This window comes from Dermacentor albipictus, chromosome 10 (assembly GCF_038994185.2).
Source record: "Dermacentor albipictus isolate Rhodes 1998 colony chromosome 10, USDA_Dalb.pri_finalv2, whole genome shotgun sequence".
Taxonomy (NCBI): domain Eukaryota; kingdom Metazoa; phylum Arthropoda; class Arachnida; order Ixodida; family Ixodidae; genus Dermacentor; species Dermacentor albipictus.
Genome location: NC_091830.1, coordinates 63,976,590 through 63,984,540, shown reverse-complemented (window position 1 = coordinate 63,984,540; position 7,951 = coordinate 63,976,590).

The following is a 7,951-nucleotide window of genomic DNA, read 5'->3' as shown; positions in this document are numbered from 1 at the left end:
TGGTGCGTTGGGCGAACGCGCGGCGGAACGTGGACGAGCACACAAATGACCGTCGCATTGACGAATGATTTCGAAAGGAACTGTGCCGCCTATTCTTTGAAGGAGCTTGATCTCAAAACGCAGTGTTAATAATAATAATATATGGGGTTTTACGTGCCGAAACCACTTTCTGATTATGAGACACGCCGTAGTGGGGGACTCCGGAAATTTTGACCACCTGGGGTTCTTTAACGTGCACCTAAATCTAAGTGCACGGGTGTTTCGCATTTCGACCCCATCGAAATGCGGCCGCCGTGGCCGGGATTCAATCCCGCGACCTCGTGCTCAGCAGCCTAACACCATAGCCACTGAGCAACCACGGCGGGTAAAACGCAGTGTTGGCTGACGCAAAGATGCCGCTGACCCTAATTCAAACCCAAATAAATTCTTGAAAGCAGTGAACCACAAAACGGAGGCATTGTGTGTAGGCTAAGAGTATGTGAGGATAGTTGAGGTTCACTTTCCAACGGTTGAGAAAATCGCACTTGTGACAAAGTGCGGGCCAAATACCAATGATCTTGCGATCACTTGATAGAAATAGGTGATTTTTCGAAAGTATTTGCTTATGTATGCATCTCTTTTTATTCGTGTTTGAAAATGTTCCACTAAATTTTCAATGGGCTTTACGAATTTTCATTTTCCAGGATATTTTATTTGCTGTGCATTTTACTGTCCCCTACATTAAGTTTTCTCTTTACAATTAAATAGACACTACTCCCTACATATCAAACTGGATTAAGTTGTATGTATTTCTTTAAATGCTTACTTGAATGTGACAGCATCGGGCGGCGTGTTGTCCCCAGCCTGTCTTGACATAAAATAAAGTTCTGTGTCGCACAGGGAAAACCTGGAAAGCTCAGGAAATTTCAAAATACCAATTTGTTAGACACACTGTATATTGGAAGTGGTATCTGCGACCATGGCAAAGTTTATATTGAGCAGACGGGGCGATATGGAAATAGCAAGCTAGGAGAACATTCTTCATTTCTAAAAGTCTTGAGCAACTCCGCGCACATTCCTGCGCAATGGATGGATTGTGGCGGTAAACACCTTTTCGGCAAAACCATCGGTTTTGCCGAAATGGTTTCTGCCAGGCCACATCCACGTGCCGTAGTTGCTATCACCTACACTAGCTGTCGTTATTCATGTAATGACGCATGCCCTGGTCTGACGTGATTTCTAAATATAAAAAAAATGTAAACATTTTCCGCAATTCTCGATAGCAGCGCATGCGCAATAACGCTCCTGGTGGTTTCTATCTGAAAATATACTTAGTTGCAAGTGAGCGTCTTTCCTGTCCACGTCTCCTTTTTCCGCAACGCTTCTGCGTTTACCTTTGCAAAAATAGTTACAAGCCACACGGCGGTGATTCAATGGTTTGTTGCAATTGACTTCAGTGTGTACAAATAAATTACGGTCTAATCTGAGAACTGTGTGAGTGGTGCGAGTGTCTGTTTTACTCTTAGCGCAGAATATTGAATTATAAGTTGTCCCTGCGAATTCGTCTGATGTTAAAATAACCATCTAGAGGCGATACGAAACTGCATCACTGGGCGGGGAGAACACTTACGAGCAGCCAAGGAAAAGGAGCTTCCAGCCACTTTGTACATGGCCTAGTCTTCCGGCTGCCTGATATACCGGCGCTACATTTCAATTACTACTTGTTCTGTCATGCATGCTGAAAAGCATGCAGGGTGACTTTTAAATAACACTCCATTACTAGCGCGTTTTTAGGTCCTTGCGTTGGCGTTTTCGCCTCTCGCACACAGGCTCCCACGACAGTGTACTCCGAAGCAAATCAATATGAACGCTTGACGGACTGCATCATTAAACCAAGCCCCGAGATGCAGGGGCTTGCCCGCCCTCAAAATCATGGAGTTCGTGGCTGTCTTGCAATCATCATCATCATCATCATCATCATCATCATCATCATCATCATCATCGTCGTCGTCGTCGTCGTCGTCATCATCATCATCATCATCAGCCTGGTTAAGCCCACTGCAGGGCAAAGGCTTCTCCCACACTTCTGCAACTACTCCGATCATGTACTAATTGTGGCCATGTTGTCCCTGTAACTTCTCAATCTCATCCGTCCACCTAACTTTCTGCCATTCCCTGCTACGCTTCCCTTCCCCTGCAATCCAGTCCGTAACCCTTAATGACCATCGGTTAACTTCCCTCTTCATTACATATCCTGCCCATGCCCATTTCTTTTTCTTCATTTCAACTAAGATGTCATTCATTCGCATATTTCTCTCACCCAATCGGCTCTTTTCTTATCCCTTAACGTTGCAACTATCATTCTTCCTTCCATAGCTCGTTGCGTCGTCCTCAATTTAAGTAGAACCCTTTTCGTAAGCCTCCATGTTTCTGTCCCGTACGTGAGTACGCTTAAGACACAGCTGTTATACACTTTTCTCTGATCTGATCCCATTTGCATAGTTCCCAAGACTTTCTTTACTTCTTTCGGCGTTACATGTGGGATTGGAAATTCCTCTAGACTATTCTCTCTTCCATTATCGTCGCGGGTGCCACTGGTACAGCACAAATCTCTATTGAACTCCTCAGCCACTTGAACTATCTCATCCATATTAGTAATGATAATGCCGGCTTTGTCTCTAGATGCATACATCTGATTCTTGCCTATTCCTAGTTTCTTCGTCACTGCTTTTAGGCTTCCTCGGCTGCTGGGAGCCTGTTCAATTATATCCATATTATACTTCCTTGTGTCAGCTGTCTTACGCTTGTTGATTAATTTGGAAAATTCTGCCAGTTCTATTGTAGCTGTAGGGTTAGAGGCTTTCATAGATTGGCGCTTCTTGATCAGATCTTTCGCCTCCTGCGATAGCTTACTGGCATCCTGTCTAAACGAGCTACCTTCGACTTGTAATTCACACTCCTTAATGATGCGCATAAGATTGTCGTTCATATCTTCACTACTAAGTTCCTCTTCCTGAGTTAAAGCCGAATACCTGTTCTGTTGCTTGATCCGGAATTCCTCTATTTTACCTCTTACCGCTAACTCATTGATCGGCTTCTTATGTACAAAGTTTTTTTTTTATTTGGGCAACATAAATACAAGGTTTGCCCGCAAGGTAAGGCAAAAGGAGGGCGTAATCCTCCTGACTAAGGCCTTTACCTCGCTGGAGCAGCAGAAGTAGCAGTCAACTGATAACAAAGTACAACTAATATGACACAAAACTTCAAAACTATTTACAGCAAAATTTTAAACACAATGAAAAGTATAAACCGTTAGCCAAATAGCAGGTAACTGAATAAATACAGCACAGGAAAAATAAGAACATTCTGTTATTAACAAAAATTATACATTCAGAATAGAACATTAATAACATTACTATTGATATTAAACAAAGAAACTTTATTAACATTCGTTAAACACACAGTGATCAGAAAATATTAGGTTTTGTATTGCATGTTTAAATTTGTGAATTGTTCTAGAATTTATAGCTTCGTCAACAATGTTAGGGTACATATTACATAAAGAAATGGTTTCATATTCGATCGTTTGCGTGCCATATTTTGTCCTTGGTTTCTTTATTACTATTGTTGTGTGACGTATGTTGTATCCCGTGTCTCTACTCAGGTAAAGAGTTGAAAATAGTTCCCTGTTGCTGGAGATCTGCTTAAATAGCCGTATGCAGATCTTTGTTTTGTAAGAGTTTCTAATATTAGGAATATTGTAGCGCATCATTAGTATAGAAGATCCTATGTATTGTTTCGAGAAGTTCAGCAACCGGACAGCTCGCCGTTGCAAAACTGCCAACTACCGTTTCCCCATACTAAGAGGCAGTAGCTAAGATGCGAGTGCACAAACGAAAAGTACAATTGTATGAGAAGCCCGATAGGCACAGTGCATCGGATCCGTTGTAGCAAGCCAACAGATCGTGCAACCTTAGTGCGTACCTTATTTATGTGTTCTGTCCAGCTTAGGTTTTTGTGAAATGTAACACCCAGAAACGAATGTCTTGAGACATGTTCAAGTTGCGATCCAGAATAAAAAAGTTTTACGTCGTAATCTGTTTGCTTATTCTTGGAATAAAAAACTGTGAATTTCGTTTTTTTTTGCATTTAAGTCAAGTTTATTTAGATAGAGCCACTCGCTAAGTTCTTGTAACCAATGGGTTGCGGTAACTTCTAGTTCGTGAAGGTCTGCTCCGGAAAAAAAGACAGTGTCATCAGCATACAGTATGATTTCCTCTGTCAATGGAATGTTAGTTAGGTCATTTATGTAAATAATAAATAATAATGGCCCTAAAATGGAGTCTTGTGGTACCCCATATGTAATCATGCTCTTTTCAGAACTGTAACCTTTGAAGGAAGTGTACTGAAATCTAGATTCAAGGTAGCTATGCATAAGTTCTAATGCTATGCCTCTAATGCCATAAACTTGGAGTATCTCTAGTAATATATTAGGTTTTATGCTATCAAAAGCCTTGCGAAAGTCTAGGAATATACCAATGGTAAAGTTTCTTTCTTCGATGTTATTTATTATTGTATCTCGGACTTTTAATAATGCCATTTCGGTCGATTTATTCTTCTGAAAACCATACTGCTTAGCCGAGATAACGCCTTTATCCAGAAAAAAACTATTTAGACGCTTATATATAATACGTTCAGCCACTTTGGAAAATACCGGCAATACCGAAATTGGTCTATAATTATTCAAGTCATTGTGTTTTCCACCCTTAAAGATTACAGCGACACGAGCTATTTTCATTGTATTAGGAAAAATTCCACTTGATAATATACTGTTACAAATGTGTACCATGGGGCCACAGATTACGTGAGCAAATGCTTTAATAGGCTGGGCTTTAATGTCATCCTCGCCAGCAGCTGATTTGTTACTCAAGGAATTAAGAACAGAAAATATCTCAGTTTCAGACGTAGGCATAAGAAATATGGTCTCTTTGACGAGATGTTTTATATAAGTTCGAATATTACGTTCAGTGCAAAAAGGAGACGTAGAAGTTGAAGCACCGGCATTAACAAAATGATTATTAAGTAAATTAGCTGCGTCGTTACCATGGTACGTGTCTCCATTTACAACAACTTCGTGTGGCACATTCGGTGAAGATGACCCTATTAGTTCGCGGTATATGTTCCACGTTTTATGTCCATGACTCATAGAGGCTTCAAATCTATGCGCGTGATACTGCAATTTAGCTTTCTTGAGATCACTGCTCAGCTTGTTTCTAACTTGTTTAAACTCTTTAAGCATGTCAGGGTCGTGAGTCTCTAACAAGTTATTGAATAATTTGTCTTTGTGTTGTATGCGCTTGTATAGTTGTTGATTTACCCATTCCTTTATAGCTTTCTTATGCTTGACGACAGGCACGGAGGGAAATGCTACATTGTATACTTGTTTCACTTTGGATACAAATGCATCATAAGATGCTGTAGGATTTTTTTCAGCATAAGCATCAGACCAATTTACACTGGAAAGTAACGTTTGAAATATCCCTATAGTGCGATTATTCATGACCCGCTTGAAGTGATGTTTGTTATGTGTGCGCATACGAAATAGCAATGCGACAAAAAGCGGCAGATGATCACTTATGCCCGAACTGAGCACTCCAGATCATGTCTCATGTTTTGCGATAGAAGTAAAACATAAATCAATCAATGTTCTTGAGTTCAAAGTTATCCGCGTAGGAAGTTCAATAATGTTTTCACAGCCATTTGCTAGCATAGTTTCAATAAGTTGGATCCTGTCATTATTTTTTGAAAATAAGTCAACGTTGAAGTCACCAACAATTAGCGATTGTAATTTCTTCACGCTAGCAAGTTCAAGTACCGAATCCATATAATGAAGCAGTTTCATTAGAGCACCTTGAGGTGGGCGGTAGACAGCAACAATCATAATATTTCGAGACACTACTGCAACACATACAAAATCGCCAGTCACACATGTAAATTCAGCCAAGATTTCGCAACAATGACATTCACGAATGTAAAGAGATACGCCACCACCTCGTTTTCATGAACGATAAATTGAAACGGGCCTGTAGCCCAGGAAATGTATGACGTCATACTGTGTTCAATCCTGTTCTATTACAGGATTTTGTATTTCCTTACTGTTTCATAACCCACAGTTACTTCAACGGAACCTACGCGAAACCATCGTTCTGTCATCACAGTACAGCCCGTTAAGGAAGAATGCCACTGGAAAATGGTGTTCGTAGGTGGCTGAATAATTTATATGAATAAATATCTACACACAATTCGCTTAAGACGGCACTCGAGTGTTCTTCAGCGAAGTGCTCGACCGTGACAATTTAACCAGTCTTATTCTTACGTGCTTATAATGCTAAGGTGTTTATTTTGCAACAACAGTGACGTTAATGGTGTTCTTCAAAAACACTGTTTACCGATGGATTGCATCCGTCCCCAAAGAAATTCGACTGTCACCGCTGGGTTCTTGCCTAGCTCCCCTTTGCGAGTGAACGCCGTTATGTGACGGTGAAGAAGGCTAGCGAAATGGATAGAGAAAAAAAGATGCTAGAATTCACTGGGGAAGAATGTTGTGCTCACAGCGAACGAGTTCAATTTCGCAGAAAAAAACTGAAGTCTGCTTGCTTTTACAGTTTTCTTAGAATCATCAAAAAACATTGATCGTCTTGTTCCGAGCACTCTCTCCCCTTGTTATATCTGCCTCTGTTCTATTACTTCTCATTCCCAACACTGGTGACCAGCGCTCCTGCGTGAGTCGCATATCAAATAAATATGAAGAGCCATGTACGCTTTGTTTTTCACTGTCAACTATAACTTTGCCTTGGATAGGCGTTGGAAAACACATGAGATTGTTTAACTGGTAGAGAGCTAAAAGGGGCCGTAAAATTGTATCTCCAGGATATAATATGTAATATATAATAGTCTTTATTTCAGACAATAAGGTCTCGGATACAAGGGCAAAACGCAGATGTGTTCTGCCTGACGGGACCCAAGCACCCGAATACACACCCTCAGAACGTGTGGCAACAGAAAGCACATGAAACACTACCGTCACATACACAACACAGTTTTATACAAAGTAAAAAAAAAACCGAACAAGGTAAAAGCTTTTGCAATCTTAAAGGAAAATGCATAAAAATGAGGAACCGGAGGATCAAAAAAAGCAATTCTGTATACACAACCTATTGATTGTTAGGACAGGAAAGGATCTAAGCTTTAACATTCTTTTTGAAAGAGTTCAGGGACACACATTTCTGAATAATTTTTATGGCCTGTTATGTCTGTTGCGAAGACTGGGAATTATGTATGAAAGCATTTGGATTCAATAGTTCGTCCTCACATGTGGAGTTCCGTAATGTTCGTGCCTTAATTCATAAGGCACATTACTACTAGAGTGCAATTGAAGATATTTATAAGGATCGAACTTGATTTCGTTATAGACGTAAGAAAGCAATATAAACTCATATAATTGATTCACTTTTAGAACAGAGTGTTCTAAAAAGTACAAACCTGTATGGCCGTTATACGAGAGATTTTCGACATATCGTAACGCTTTTATCTGTAAAGCTATCAACCTCATAAGATTAGTTTTGGTTGTAGACCCCCATATCAGTATACAATAGTGAAGATGAGAATGTATTTTAGTGTAGTATAACTGTCATTTCAGCCATTTGGGAACAAGGTTTCTAATTTTGTAGAGCCCACTGAGTGACCTTGATACCTTGGCATGAATTTTAATAATATGCTGGGACCAGCTCAAGTGTTTTTCGAACAGGACACCTAAAAATTTGTAGTAAGAAACACGTTCAATTGCATTTTTTTCGAATGTAAGTTGAAGTTCAGAATCTTCAGGTTTGTTGCGTGCTTTAAATAGAAAACAATAAAACAGCAAAAGCGATATAAAAATTTCCAGACAACGGCTGCCGATGTCTGCAAATGT